A 16,723-nucleotide genomic window follows, 5' to 3' on the forward strand; every position below is an offset into this window, starting at 1 on the left:
TCTCTGTCTAGCGTCTGCTTTTTGGAAAACCAGCTGATGCTCCATCTGGAGTGTACACAGTGAGATTCCTATAGACAAGGTTCAAAACCAGGCTGAAAAATGGTGCTGGAGGCCAGCCACAAGGACAGGCACTATGGTTAGTATTGACTGCAGACGAGCCTGAAGGAGTCTTATGTTGGTCGGGAGGAATATCCTATATCTGGATATATGTGATGTTTGTGCTAATTTATTTGAGAAACATTCTGCTGTCTGTCAGTCAAGGAATGCCTCATGATCAGACAGACAGGTGTCTGTCCCCAGGAATTGGCTGATTTCTAACAGTAGGGAAGGATGAGGGGCCAGCCGTGGCAGCGGGGAACCAGTGAGAAGGTCCCACAGCAGATCATGCAAAACAGTGCCCTTGTCCCAGGAATCCAGCTCTCCCCAAATCCAGGAGGGCTTGCTCACCTGGAAACAGAGATTTCTTGATAAGCCCTGTGAACTTCTTAACCCTCTGCAATTACCTTACGAGAGATGGGCAGGTCAGATGGTGGTGAGGGCCGCCTGAACAAGGCTGGGGGGAGCAGGAGGCTTGTGGCCTTGTGTTAGGGAGGGACAGGCAGAGAGGAGAGAGAGAAGCTGAAGAAGGAAAAAGGAAGAAGAAGGGGAGGAGGAAAGAGAAGAGGATGGAGGGGGAGGGGAAGGGGGAGAAGGAGAAAGAGAAAGAAGAAGAAAAAAGGGAAGGGAAGGGACCTTTCCCCACTGACTTCACCAGTGATTCCAGATGCATAGAGATTTTTCTGAAGAAGATACACAGGTGGCAAATAGGCACATGAAGAGATGCTCAACATCACTATTAGAGAAATTCAAGTCAAAACCACCTGACTTGTGATATGTGAGATATTACCTCACATCTGTCAAAATGGCTACCATCAAAAAGTCTACAAATAACAAATGTTGGCAAAGATATGGAAAAGGGAATCATAGTACCTTGTTGGTGGGAATGTAAATTGGTGCAGCCCCTATGAGAACAGTATGGAGGTTCCTCAAAAAAACTAAAAGAAGAACTTCCATATGATTCAGCAATTCGACTGCTGGCTATATATATGAAGAAAATGAAAACACTAATTCAAAAAGATACATGCGCCCGAAGTTCATAGCAGCATTATTGGCAATAGCCAAGACACGGAAGCAACCTAAGTGTCTATCAACAAATTAATAGATAAAGAAGATGTGATATGTATGTATGTGTATGTGTGTGTATATACATACAAAGAAATATTACTTGGCCTTAAAAAGGAATAAAATTTCATCATTTGCAACAATATAGATGGACTTGGAGATTATTATGCTTAGTGAAGTGAATCAGACAGAGAAAGACAAATACTGTATACTATCACTTACACGTGGAATCTAAGAAATAATACAAATGGATGAATAAATATATACCATTCCCTATTACTGGGCTCTTGGGAGAAATGCACTTAGCCAAGTGTAGAGTACAAAAGACACCAGGTAAGCCTGGTACCTCTTGCTGTCTCACAAAGTAAAGAAATGATCAAAGAATGATGAGGGCATGTCAGAAGGACACAAAAGTCAGTATAAAAGGATTCCCAGGGACCAAATTTGAGAAATGTTAGGGATCAGAAAGAATAATCACTGCAATTGATTAAGAAATGTTGCATTTTTTTTAAATTCCATGAGTCTATAGTGATGCAATGGGGTGGAGGTGAGAAGGATAAGGTTAAGAAATTCTTTTTAGACAAAAATGCTAGTTAGTAAATGAGGGAATGACAGAATTTGGAAATCAACATATTTCAACTTCCAATGCAGTGATTGATTCAGACTAGGATGCCACATCCTCTAAATGAAAGTCATTGGGAAATAGTATTATCCCACAAATTGTATGCTTACCCAAATATATCTTCATACTTCATGATTTAGAAATGTGGCTGATACCATCTAAACCAAGTGAGCAAATTAAATATCATTAATAGTGGAACAATCTGACAGCGTGTACTTGCTGACATAATGCAATGCATTGTGTTTGGATTACCTATGAAATGTTCTTGCCAAGTATGTTGATCCTGAATTTAATATAGCCCCAATCTAAAACTAATCTCCGATTTATAGTAAAGAAACAAGTTAAATACCATGAGTACCTTAGTCTGTTCAGGTTGCTATAACAAAATACCGCACACTGGGTAGCTTATAAATTACAAAAATTTATTTCTTACAGTTCTTGAGCCTGGAGGTTTGAGATCAGGGCGCCAGTATGATTGAGTAAGGGCCTTTTTCTTATTGTACCCTCATATAGTGGAAGGGGCCTCTTTTATACGAGTGCAAATCCATCAGGGAACGATATTCAATATCTTACAGTAACCTATGATGATAAAGAATACGAAAAGGAATATATGTCTGTATATGTATGACTGAAACATTATGCTGTACACCAGAAACTGACATGACATTGTAAACTGACTATACTTTAATTTAAAAAATGGTTAAAAAAAAAAAGAGAGAGTGCTAATCCGACTTATGAGGACTTCATCCTCATGACCTAATCACTTTCCAAAGGCCCGTCTTATTACCATCACCTTGGGGTTAGGATTTCAAAATACATACTTTGGCGGGGGACACAAACATTCAGACCAAAGCAATGAGGAAACAATCACACACATGCAGTCTGTGAGACACTCAAGAAGATGACTGACCTAGAGTCCTCTCAAAGGCAATGTCATGGGGAAAAAAAAGCAGGAGGATTCTTCTGGGTTAGAAAAGGCTAACAATACATAACAACCAAATGCATTATATGCTTGGATCCTGGATAGAAGAATTTAAAAAAAAAAAGCTATAAAAGACATTTGGGGACAATTGAGACATTTTTAGTGTGGAAAAGATATGAATTATATTAAGGAATTATGGTTAACTGTCTTAGATGTGAAAATAGTATGTGGTTATAAAGGAGAATGTCCTTATGTTTTAAAGATGAATGCTGAAGAATTTTAAAGCAAAGAGAGTAATGCCAGGAACTTACTTTTGTATCATTTAGAGAAGATTGTGTGTATGCATGTATGTAAACAGAAAAACAGTGCAAATAAGGAAACTAGTTCAAGTACTCCAAAATGATTCTGACTCTGAAGCAAACCACTGAGCGAGGCAGTGAACAACCTGGATTCCCCAAATTAGTATCTCTGTTGGTGACTGAGGAAATCTCCTGGAAACCAAACCAAAATCCATCTCTGCACATATGTCTCTCACTCAGTTTCTCAACTCAGTCATGGTAACACCCAGTGTCTCTTAATGACGGCTTCATGAGTGAACTTGTCCCCACTGGCTCCCTTGTCTGGCCCGTTGTGAAATCTTTTATCATCTTAAATACTAATTTTTTTTTTGTTAATCTGATGATAAAGAAGGCTCCCCTCAGCATCTTTGTCAAAACAGAGAAAGATGTCCAGATGTTTTAGGAAAGTCAATAGCTCATGACTGCAGTTGGGATGTAGGAGTAGGTGACTTTTTGCTGATTGATTTCATAACCTCTCAAGGCACATAGATTATTTATTATTTCCTTCTCTAAAGTGCCTTCTATCTCTAAAGCTCCATAGTGCAACACCAGCTGGTCCAAGAAAAAATTGCTCCAAGACTTTACTGGTGTGATCCTATCTTTTACCAGTATTGTGGCCTGTGGCCAGGTCTACCTTGCTGAGCCTCAGTTATTTCATTTGTAAAATAAGGGTGCTAGTGATAATAATAGCTATTTCACAGGGGTTTTGTGGAAATCAGATGAGTTAATGGCCATGAAATTGCTTCGTACTATGAAAATGCAACAAATGGATCTTGTCCAATCTAATCAACGGAATTAACAAATGGAGAACATGAAGTCCAACAAGGACATGACTTGATTGATGTCACACAGCAAGTTTGTTCATTCACTCATTCAGTAGCACTTATTGAACACCTCTCCTGGGCCAGCATTTACTTGTTCTAGAATATGGAGAATACTTAGACTGTTCGTTTAATCAATGTAGATGTAATTGTAGATGCTCATGTAGATAGATTAGAAGCAGAGAGAGGTAGAGTTGGAGCTAGCTCACTAACTTTATTGAATCATCCCAGCACCACACTTAGAGCTTGGGTGTGTTACCTCATTGAAACTTACAACAACCCTATGAGAAAGGTCCTATGATTATCTGAATTTCAGGCAATTGAGGATATAAATGAAAGAGAGATGATAAAGGCCTGAAAATACCAGTGAGAATATAGACAATGGAATGGACTGTAGATTGAGAAGTTTGAATATATAGAACTTAGGAAAACAATGGGATAAAAGGATTAAGGAAAACAGAGGGGACAAGAATCTCTGTTTTAACTTAGTGGGTGATATTGTCATTCAGAGGGAAGAGCCTTGTTCACTCATTTTACCAAAATCAACTTAGCACTTAACATGTGCCTAACAATGTTTTAGCCTCTAGGGATATACCAATTAGCAATACAGGCAAAAATGCCTATCTTCTTGAGCATATATTGTACGAACAGAAGAATAATAAATTCAAGCATCATCATAATGAGTTTTTGAGATGCCCATAGGACTTCTGAAAGAAGGTATTCGGGAAATAATTGGAGAAGTGGGTTTAAAACTCAAAAGAGATGTTTAGACTAGAGAAAGACTTTGGGACTCTCCAGTGTATATATGGTGATTGAGTTTATAGACATGAATGAGATCATCCAAGCATGGTATGCAGTACAAGAAGAAGAGTAGGCAGGACTAAGGTGAAGCCCCAGGAAACACCAATATTTAAGGAGAAGAGGAGTCCAAGAAAGAGATGGAAAAGGAACAGTCAAGACCTCATCAAAGAGGTAAGAGGAAAGCCAGACGAGAATGATATAACGGCTACAAAGGAAAGTGAGGACTGTAAGAAGGATTGGTGAATAGTGCCAAGTGCTGCTGAGAGATCAAGATAAAGTCAACAGTGCCCACTGAATGTCCATATGATTAAGGTTAAAAAAAAAAGTTTCAGGACAGTAATAGGGACATGAGGCCAATGCAGTGCGTAGAGGCATGACTAGAAGGAGAAGCTACGGTGGCCTCAATTAAACTATCCTGCTAGGAACTTAACAGTGAAGAGAAATACAAGCAAGGAGAGACCTAGGGTGAAGGGTCACCTTTCAAAATACAGGAACAATGTCAGCTTGTTCATGTGCTGATGAGAAAAAGTCAGTGAAAGAGAAGCTGGAGAAGAAAAGATGAAAAATGTGTGAAGCATCTATGGAAGCAAAGAGGGGTGGAATCCAGAACACCCTTAACCTGGATTTTCTCCTGACCCTGGAGGGAGGTAAGCTGGGGTGTGGAAGCAGGAAATGAGGAAGGGGGAATGGCTGCAAGTTGAGGAAATTCTTGCTGGTGGCTTCTGCAAGGTGGAAGTGAGGTTGTTTACTGAGACTGTTCAGGGAGTGCAAGAAGACTGAAGAAGGTGGAAATGGGAAATAAAGGAGGATGCTGACTAAGGAAGTCATCCCTTTACTTTGATGAACATTTACTTGTTTACTTTAATACCCAAACAACTCCGCGTAGCAGGTATTATAATCATTCTTCCATTTTATGGAAGACTTAGAGAAGGGGCTGGAATTAGCACCCGGGTCTTCTGAATCCAAGAGCCTAAATCATTATCTCAAATTGCGTTCCCTAACTGGAGCTGGCCCAGAAGTCTTGAAAGCCCTTCTAAGGCAGGCAACTGTAATTTTTGAACTGTTGATCTAAAAAGCTTATGGAGTTCTTTTACTCACTGGTGACACTGACCTAGGAGTTAGGGAAGGACAGGACTGATGAGAAACCTCACCTCTCTCCTTTTTTCTAGAGAACTGGACTGTGATTCCAACCTGGTAGAGAGTTACAATGAGGCAATGGGGGAAAACAAGTAGAAATTCCCAGTTCCTATTTTCTCCCTTAATGTTTGAGAACTTGCCACTGCTAAACTTGCAAGAAAAACTGATTCGAGAGAAGCTAAGGTTTCCATCTGTCAACTTCATCTGGTCTCTAAACTAGGGGAGAGAAGACCATTTAGCTGAGAGACACCTTGGAAAATCCTGTAGAAAATTATTTCATTTAATAAGCACAGTAGACCCTTCTCAGCAGCATTCATGTTTTGAGAGAGTTTACTTAAAAAACCAAGAAACCACAGAGAAAGGAATGTGACAATGAATATATATATATGTTCATGTATAATTGAAAAATTGTGCTGTACACTGGAATTTGACACAACATTGTAAAATGATTATAAATCAATAAAAAATGTTTAAAAAAAAGAAAAAGAATAGTTACCATCAACAAAAACCAAGAAAACTTCTAATGTAAAAAAAAATAATAATACATATGACACACAAAATATGTGCTAATAGATACTAATGTTATTGGTAATTTCTGGCTAGCAGTAGCAGTAGTCTATTAATAGTTAAGTTTGGGGGGAGTCAAAGCCATATATGGATTTCGACTATGCATTGGGTCAGAGCCCCTAACTCTTGCATTGCTCGAGTCAATTGTATATAAAAATTTGAGATTATACATTCCAGGGGAGGGAACAATGAATGCAAAGGTCCTGAAGTAGGAACAACCTTGTCAGGTTCAATGGATGGAGCATGGTGAGAAAGAGAAAGAAGAGTGGTAATAGATGAGGCTGGAGAGGTGGGTAAGAGCCAGGATATGTAGATAAATGGTTTTCAATCTTCACTGCACATTAGAACCACTAGAGATGCTTTTTGGAAAAAATAAATACAGATGACTCCTCTCCCTGAGAAACGGATTTAATTTGCCTGAGGTGGGACTGAGACACGGGTGCTATGAAACCTCCTGGGGCTCCTGATCGGTATTCACAGTTCAGTTTCTCTAACATTGAGGCTTCCAGAGAAACTGGAGTAAGGAGAGTGTGCGTGAAAGACTGTGCGTAGACACAAGAATTAATGAAAGCTAAACCTGGTAAGCTGAAGAATCATTTCAAAAGAACTGCTCTTTTAAGGACATTCTCCCACAGAGAAATTTGAGCAGTCTTAATTGCCAGACCTCCTGAGGACATAAAAGCATGGCCTGCCAAGAAAACTTAGCCCAAGAGGCACCAACAAATGCAATGTCAAGACTTTACATTTTTCAAGTAGGCTAATGTATATTGAATCTGCAATACATGCTTGACATTGTATGCTTGGCACTTTTCGACAGGACCTTGTTTTATCTTCATTACAATTTCATCCAATTGGTGAAGCAGACCTATTTTAGAGATGGTAATACTCATCTTGGAGAGATAATGCCACACATTAACTGGCAGAGATGAAATTTGAACTCAGATCTCTCTAATTCCAAAAAAGTCTATGTGTGTACTGTACGTAAAATCTTGTTTGCTGAGGTTACAAAATGGTTGGTCTGATTTTTTTTTTCCAAAGGACTGCTCCTCTAGGAAAGTTCTCTTGAGTTAGTTATGAAAGACCTCCAGAAACAGAATGAATCTAAGACAATCTGGTAAAATGACAATTGCGATAGTCATTACCCATCTAGCTGCCGCCTAAGTAGTGCTAGAATATGCATTCTGGCCAAAGGACAAGTTCTGACCAGTGAACAGGAATGAGTGGGAATAATGTCCATCATTTCTAGGCTAGAGCATATAATTTCTCCCTCCCACACCTGCTAGAACCCTTCAAATAATGGTTGTTCCATTGGCCAGTTTACAGAAGACCCATGATGTAGAGGTAGAAGAGCAAAAAAATAAGTGAATTTTTGTCAGTTTATAGCTGACTGAGATACGTGGGATTTATCACTTTATCCTGATACAAACTGGATCCTCCTCCTCTGTGTTTTACTAAGGATGACAAATTGCCAGTTCTATTTATGCAGGACACATACCTCAAAGTACCTGCGCGTGTGTGTATCTCTTTTACTTTGTTGCTAAGTCTATTCAAAATTTAAAACTCCAAGTCCTTCAGTGGAAACCATTTCTCTAGATACTTTTTTTCAGTGTAAAACAAAAATCAGTTGTTCAGTCTGTCAAGACAATTGATGAATGGAGGGCTAACTAGTAGCCACATTCAGACCACAAGTTCTTCCTTGGGAGGAAAATGCATGTGAGCCAAGCAAGGGCAAAAGGAAAGTCTCCAAAAGAAGAGTCTACACATGTTAATGTTATGGGAGAAATACATCAATTTATTCAGCAAGTGTGGAGAAAGCTACTATGTTCCAAGCATCGTTCAAAGTGCAAGAGATAGAAGAGTGAACAGAACAGACAGAAATTCCTCTTTCATCAATCTACATTACAATGGACTGAGGGAAGATAATGACATGGGTCCAAAAGCAGTTAATTATGCCAGTATAAATTCTCCTTATTTCTCATGATATGATCGGAATAAATGAGAAATGTGGAGAGCCAACAACCTCTCTCTTGCTTCATATTTGGGGTAAAGTCTGAAGCAATATGTTGGGTAATCTAACCTACATCATCTGGGGCCCTAAAAAAACAGGTCATTAATTTGCCTTAAACTCTTAACTGCTGGTTTTATATTTCTCTTCACAGGAAACAATAGTTCTTTCTTCTCCTGGCTGCACCTGGGGTCCTGCCCATTGGCCTAGAGAACGGAGTGGAGCTGATGTTTTGTTAACTGTATCTGCGTGGCATCCAGAGTTCCCTTCACCCTCTTGGAAACCTCTGAAGATTTAAGAATAGTGGTTAAGAGGAGACCCTCCCTTGGTCCACTCACTCAGGCCAGAAGGCTCAGGGGTTAGAGCTTGAAGTCAATGGTAACACGGTTCTTGACTCTAACTGGCATGTTGGCATTGAAAATACTGCAGCTCATGGTCAGCTGTTGACTATTGTGCCAACAGTTCCAGGGGGGACAAAGGCAGTGACAGCCCCACCCCATTTCTTTAATTCCGATAACTATGAGCTGTTGTGTATCTGTACCTTGTGTGTCCCTAGGACCCTGAACACAGGTTGGTACAAAATGTGTTAACTACTAAATATTTGAAGAGTAAATGGTACCCTAAATAATCGTGGGCTTCTACCAAATACAGACAGATACAGACACCTAATGCATATTAACAAAAGCAGGGAGGTCAGTTCAACTTACTGTCTTGCCTCATGGCCCCTTTAGGAGACAGGGCACTGGGGGCCGAAAGGCCACAGTCACTGTTCTACTACTGTAAGGCAAAACCTGATTAATCATTCTTATATGAGTAAAGCACAACAGCAAGTGATGGTTGATAACTGGTCATTAAACCCATCTCTCAGTAAAAGAAACCAGGACTCCTTGGAGAAATGGTGGATTTTAGAACCAGGACAGGAAATGTATAAGATGAACCTGGGACAGTTTATCACTCATGCTATCAGCCCAGGCCCCAGGAGGATGCCACAAAGGCCCACGCCAAAACCAGACTGAACTGGCTAGATTCAAAACAGTGGGCCAAGTAGGCTAAAGGTTACCGCTTTCCTTGCCTTGATTTCTCTGTTTCCGTACCAACCACTGAGAAATGAAGGACACTTGCTTTGATTTTTCTGTTTGTTTCAAAGGTACGTGGTGTTTGGCAGAGATGCTTTGCTACTGTACTTTGAGAGATACATGCTTTGAGAGATATACAGCAGTCAACCATCCAGAACAGGCTCTAACATGACCACAGGAACATGCCTGCAAAGATGAAACCTGGAGGCATTCAAGAGCTACATTCGCTTCATTACCATGCTAACATCTCTGCGCATTGTGGGTATTTGTACTTTGCTAGGCACAATTCGCGCTGTGTGCAAAGGAGCATGGGAAACCACTCATGCCCCGCTGCCCCCGAAAATCCCTGCCCCTTTCCTAGAGCCCTTAATGATCTGTCTGCCTCCTATCCTATCCCTTAAAGTTCCCTTACTTCCCTCCCTTTGGGAAGCAGGTGCTTTAAGAGATTGAGTTCCCCTTCTCCATTCTCTGGCCATTGAATAAAAGCCTGTCTTACTTGTACCAAACTCAGTTTCATTATTAGCAGCATGAACCTGAGCAGGAAGGAACTCCCTGACCGAGCCGGGGGGGAGTGGGGGGCTTCAGTTTATCTAGGGCCCCAAGAGGGGGACCATGTCTAATTCGGTAACAATCTTAGTGTGCCAAAAGCAAACAAGCTTTTAAAGACCGATGAGGTCATGTCAAAAGGTCATGTCATAAAGACACAGAAGTCAGACTGAAGGGCTTCCCATGAGTCATTTTGGGACAATTTGAGCTATTGAAAAAATGGCTTCATTGGATTAAAACAGTATGTATGTGTATGTATGAATATATATGATTATTTATGAGCTCATAATCATACTTCAAAAATGTATTATTAAAAATGTTCATTAGTCACTAACGTGGGTTTCTGAGCACCAACTCATTATGCTGGCAATTGATCATAATAACAAAAAGAAGGAATCAAGCATTTAAAATAACCCTTGGCCCTAGGCAACTATTTAACCTCTCAAAGTTCGTTTTCTTATCTGTAAAGTAACAGTACTAGAGGTGCTTCCCTTATAGGACTTTTTGTGAGGATTATGTAAAATAATACACGTAGGGTCCCAGGAAATTATAAAGCACTGTATGCATGTAAAGGATAGCTGTTATTAATCTGTGGACAGTTTCTAAGTGAAAAAAAAATCTCTGAGGATTTATAGACACCTAACATCCAGATTGGTGTGCTTATAAGATCTTGAGGAGCAATTCAACATTATCAACCTCTGATCCAGGTAGCTTACCTAAGAGGTCAAGTGTAGATTTTCTATTCTGGGTTTTTTTTTTTTTTGGTGGGGGGAGCTAATTAGATCTGTTTGTTTATTTTTGGAGGAGGTACTGAGGATGGAACCCAGGACCTTGTGCATGTTAAGCATGCACTCTACCACTTGAGCTATACCCTCCCCAATTAGATTTTCTATTCTGATATGGTTTGCAGTCTCCCCCTTGAAGCCTATGCTGGGTTGTAATTACTGCACACTCAGTCACCAGGGATAGAGTTTGCTCCATGAGGTCCCAGCTAATGGTCTGAGCTGCATATCCATATTCTCCCTGGGGCCTCCTGCGTAACAAGATCCCTGGTGTTTATCACCACTGGAAGAAATCTTGGCCCTTCCAAAAGAATCATTAGAGGGCTGGTGGCAGTCTAATGGTGGTGACTTACTACCTTGCCTCCCCAGTTAATGCAAGAGGCACCTATATAGCAGGACACCTGTATAACCAAGGAAGAAAGCATGGAATATATACTGCCCTTTGCTCGAGGGAGAATTCAGCACTTACAGTCCAAATAAAGAATTCTGAAATCTCAGAGAAGCTCAAAGAGCCAAGTGAATCCCAAGTAACCATGGTTGAGTGACTCTGCCCCAAATTTTGGGTGAAAGCACTAAGGAGAGGGAATATCTGAGAAGAGGAATTCAGACCTAAGACACCCTTGGCACCCCAACATGACACAGGAGAGCATCTGAAAGTGTTCCAAAAAGGTGCTGAGGGGAGGCTGGAAGACTGGGGTGCCTTGCAGTCAGGACTATAATGAGCACTACTCAACCCTGGTGGCTACAGAGCAGAGAATTACGGGGACAATTCACTGTGGTTGCAGCAGAAGGGTGCAGGGATCAAAGATCAGTGAGGCTTGCATCTTTCAGCAGGAGTACTGTGATGTCAAAGACTATGGACCAGATTCTGTTCCCTGATACCAGGATGACACATCAGCTCTCTGAACTCTGTACCATACCCACGGAGATGGAAAGAGAATGTCAAGGTATTGACTGAGTTTAGACTAGGAACTGGCCAAATTTAAATACTAAAGTGATGTAGTCAGCAGTGACTACATCAAGTGTTCTGTTCTTAAGCAAAATGGAAATTCAAGAATGAAAGTAATAGTAGCATTACAGAGAAATAAAATTATATTTTCCACATATCTGAGTTTGTAACTGTATAGTTCATGCCCACTAGAAATAATTTATAAATTTTTCTGATTATAGAAATACAGCAGTAGATGCTTATTCAAAAATATGTATAGTACTAGAAAATATAAGAAATATATTAAAATGAAAATATAAGAAATAAATTAAAATGAAAGTATAAGAAATAAATGAAAAGAAAAGAAATAAAGAAAAAATGAAAATCATAATCCAACTGCCCATGCATATCATTCTTAATATTTTAGTGTATTTTTCTCAAAGTTTTTTTTATTCATCTGCATATTGTTTTACAAAATTGGGATCATGTTCTGTCAGGCTATCACCAAGCCTGTTACATTAAAACTTAGAAAGACCCCTTGGCACAGAAAGACATAAAACATAAAAATAGGAACAATAGCTTGTCAAGAAATTCATTTTATGTTAAGAAGGGAGATTCTTGGCAGTGCTGTGCTGGAGTGGGCTATTTCCAGCTCACCAGAGCCAACTGTATACATCTCTTCCCAGCTCTTTGTTCCCAGCTTAGTGACATCACTCTGGTGGGTAAAAAAATCAGCCATGGAATCAGTCATGATGGGAGTATTTGCACAGTAGAAATTGGCAGATACAGCTGATCGTTGAACAACACAGCTTTGAACTGCGTAGATCAACTTAACCTGGATTTTTTTCCATAGTAAACATTACAATACTATACCATCTGCAGTTGGTTGAGTTCGTAAATGTGGAACCACACATGTGGAGAAACAATGGATAATGGGGGGGGATCCCCAGCTACAAATTAAACAGGGATTTTCTACCACTTGGATGGTTGGTGTCCCTAAACCGCTGCATAGTTCAAGGGTCAACTGTACTACAAATCAGGGCTTTTTTGTTTTTTCAACAAAAAGGCCAGTTGTTAAACATTTACCAGCACACAACTTCCCTTGAGTGCTAACATGTCCTCCATCGTCACGTCATCCCTAACTCTTGCTGCAATGTACCTCTACATGTCCTTGATCTTGGTAAATGCCACAATAATCGAGCATGCCAATGTCCTGGGAGACTTGACGATCATGTCAAGAGACTCTGATCATAGTTCACTTGAGTAGTATGAATCTTGATATCATCAGCTCCATGGATGAGAATAATCGGCTAACGTGGTGGGGCTTAGCCGTTGTTTGGCACAGAAACACGAGAGGAGGTTGCACCTGCATTTCCTTCCTCCTCCCCAAACTGTGTCTTATAAATCGCTGTCCCTTTAACCGCAGGTTGTCCAGAGAAACAACAGCTGTCTTCCCAGAGGATTGGGATCCTTCCATCTGCCCACTAGAGACTCAGGGTTATGCTGGCATAGATGCCACCAAAAGAAAAAAAGGAAGGAAGCAATTTTCTGGCAGATACAGAGCTGAGTCTTTGTGAAAGAGCTGAAGGCCCTTCTGGATCAATAACACCATTTTCTGGTAAGGAAAAAAAAATGCATGTGGTAACAAGGAAGTGACTTTAGTAAATGAGAACTTGTGAAAGTATATTTAAATCTATAGAAAGCAGTAAGAGAAGAGTCACATTGTCTTGCCTTAACAGGATAACCGCAGACCCTGGAGAAAAATGTCTCTTTGATTGGAAAATGGACAGTTCTCCTACTTTAGGAAGGTTGGTAGAAATATAGCAAAAATATGTGATAGTATTTTTTTTCATTGGCTTTGGAGACAAGTGCAGGTTGGAATTTGTGCTACTTACTAGATGAATGGCCTTCGGTAAATTGCTCACCCCCTAGTGCCTCAGTCATCTTATATGTAAAATGAAATGCCTGCCTCCAAGGGCTGTTGAGAGAATTAAACAAGATGTTGCAGGGAAATACTTAATGCAGTGCTTAGTGCACGCTGCTGTTCAAGCTTCCCCTAACACACTGGAAATAACTAAGACTTCAGAAATCACCTAGTTGAACTCTCCCTTTTACAGATACTTTCTAGAGATCTTTTGTTAAGCATATTTATATACAGATTTCTAGAGAGAGAACATCTTGACCCAAAATAATCAGTAACCCTTAGCTTTGATCCTGGAATCATATTAACTTCCCACAGAATCCTAAGTCAAGAAATAGGTCTCTTCAGGGCAGAATGGCAGCTCTTCAGAGCTTCGTGGTCACTAACAATCATGTTTGCATATGCAAGACCTATTTCACTCTGTCTATGCCCATAACACAGGAAATGCTGAAGCATATATTCAGATCAGATCTGTTTATGATATAGCTTTAGATTTGTTGATATGTTAATTTGGTGATTTAGTAAGATACGTAAATTCTTCCATGGAGATACGGAAACTAAGAACGATTCATGAAAAAAAAATCATTTTTCGATTTGGAGAAGATGGAGAGGAAATTTACATTACCACTATCCACTGTATTTCCTGCACTGTTCTTTCTAGGAAGCAAGAATATTCCAGGTATCCCATATCTGAAGAGTCTTTTTAATTCATCATTAAACTGGGATCAAGAAAGGTCAAAATACAGATGTAAGTGAAGGCTAGAATGCTTCAGACTGATAGGAGCACATTTCAGCCCCAAGAGCGTGGAGCACAGTGACAGGGCATTAAAAGAGGCAGAAGTAAGATGTTGGCGGCCCCAATCCAATACTTTTCGAGAGTTTTTTGTATGTCAAGCAACTAAAACCTTCTACCATAAACAGTTCCGAGGTCTGATTTTTAATGTACAGCATTTATTGTGTCCTAGTCACATACCAGGCACTGTGCTAAGGCACTCATTTAAACCCCACAAGTAGCCAACGTAGAGGATATTATCATTACTCTCATTGCTCAAGATGAAATGAGACTTGGAGAAGTTAAGCAGCTTGACAACGGCCATCCAGAAAGGCAAGTGTGTATGCAAGTTAGTGTGTGGTCGGCAGGTGTGTGAATGTGTATATGGGTAGTGTATGTGCATGTGAACCTGCATGTGTGCATGTGCATGTGTGCATGGTGTGTTTAGGAGGATGAGTTCTCGCTTTCGGCAGAATGCTAAATCATGAATGCTAAATTATTGCCTCATCTCCTCCCCCTCCCCTCCTCTTCGTTACTCTTGATGTCTCCAGCACCCTTCCAGAAATTTGCCAAAGAAAGGCATGCTCGGTCTTCTTTCCACCTGGACATAATAAAAACTTTATACCAATGATATTGCCAAAAATAGCTCTTCCTGGGTTACAGTAAATTTGCATTTGCACCAAGTGGGCCTCTCTCTTTTCTAGACGTCACTTTGAACAGCAAGGAGGGTTTGGTACACTCTACACCCTTTGTTTAGTGTGCATTTGTTGTCACCGTGCTACAGACCCAGGCAGTTGCAGATTTTTGCACCGGCAGATTTCTCCACTCCATGCAAGTCAACTAAGTAGGACTGAAGGGCTAAAGGGTGAGGGCACCAACAAGGCCATCAATAAGAAACCTTTATTGAAGACGGCATCACGAAGGAAACTGAAGAGCAGAGAGAGAAAGCGGGCGGGCTCCAAAGTCAGATCATACAGAGTCCAAGCTTGCCTCTGCCACCACGAGATGGATGACTTTCAGCAATTTACTCAAGTCGATATGGGCCTCAGTTTCCCCATATGTAAGACAGAGATAATAATAACACCATCCTCACAAGCTTGTCGTGGATAATAAATGATATCAGGAATGCAGAGTGCCTGGTTACAGCAAGCACTTAATAAACATTGGCTTCTGCTATTGAAGACAGCTCTATGAGACGTGTTAAGTGCCAAGGATGCAATACACAGCCTCTACCCACGCCACCTTGGTAGGTTAGGGAGACAGAGCACGTATGTTGAAAACAATAGCGTTACTAACACAAGGTAGACAGCTGTTGCATGAGTAATATCATGCATGTTATGAAATTCAAAGGAAGACATAAATCACAGAATTAGAAAAAAATTGTTAGAATACAGATGGCAGTCCAGAAAGGGAAGGTTACTTTACCATCGTCACAAAGCTAGTTTTGAGAGAGCTGAGAGTCAAGTGCAGGTCTCCTGATTCATACTGTAAGACTGTTTCATGGAACTATGCTGCAGTAGTACTAACGAAAATAATCTTAATCTTAACAATAGCATTCGTTAACATTCTGAAGACACGTATTAGATGGTAGGCATTTTATACACATTATCTTATTAAATCTTCATAATAATCCGAGGAGAGAGGTACTGCATTTTCCCCCATCTTACATATGAGAAAATTGAGGTACAGGAAAGATAAGTAATTCTCCCAAAGCTTACAGTCACAAAACGGCTGAGCCAGGATTTAAATCACGGTTTCTAACCAGTTATAAAGAAGAGCTGCAGGAGAGAGGAAGGTGGGGTGGGCAGAAGCAAGAGGAATGACAGACCAATTCTTAGTGGTGGGAATGGACATTCATGAAAAGTGAGTGGGCTGCTTTTAGTGGAAGAGGAAATTCATGTAGAATCGTTAGCAGCTATGGTTTGAACAGAGTCAGAGGCAGACAGATGGAGGCCTTGAATGTCAATCCAGGCAGCAAGTGTTCTTTTCAACCATGGTTTGGTTGGGGGAAAGGTAGGGACAGAAGATGGGAGCTTGACTCTATAGTTGTGGGTTGTTGTGTTTTTAAGACTAACCTGGTCATGGACAGAATGTTGAGGGAGAGTCTGGTGGCAATGAGACTGGTCAGTGGCTAACTGTCTCAACGATGAAGAAGGATGGGGTGTTTCTCAGGTGTTCCACAGCTTCCTGGGGGCACACAGCTACCAGTACACTTCCCAGTCGCACCACAGAGCACCGGGAGAGGCTAACACTCCCCACCCATCTTTCCCCACAGACGGCAGTACTTCCACATCCATATACGCTGACAAAGCTCTTCGAGAATC

This window comes from Vicugna pacos, chromosome 18 (assembly GCF_048564905.1).
Source record: "Vicugna pacos chromosome 18, VicPac4, whole genome shotgun sequence".
NCBI lineage: Eukaryota > Metazoa > Chordata > Mammalia > Artiodactyla > Camelidae > Vicugna > Vicugna pacos.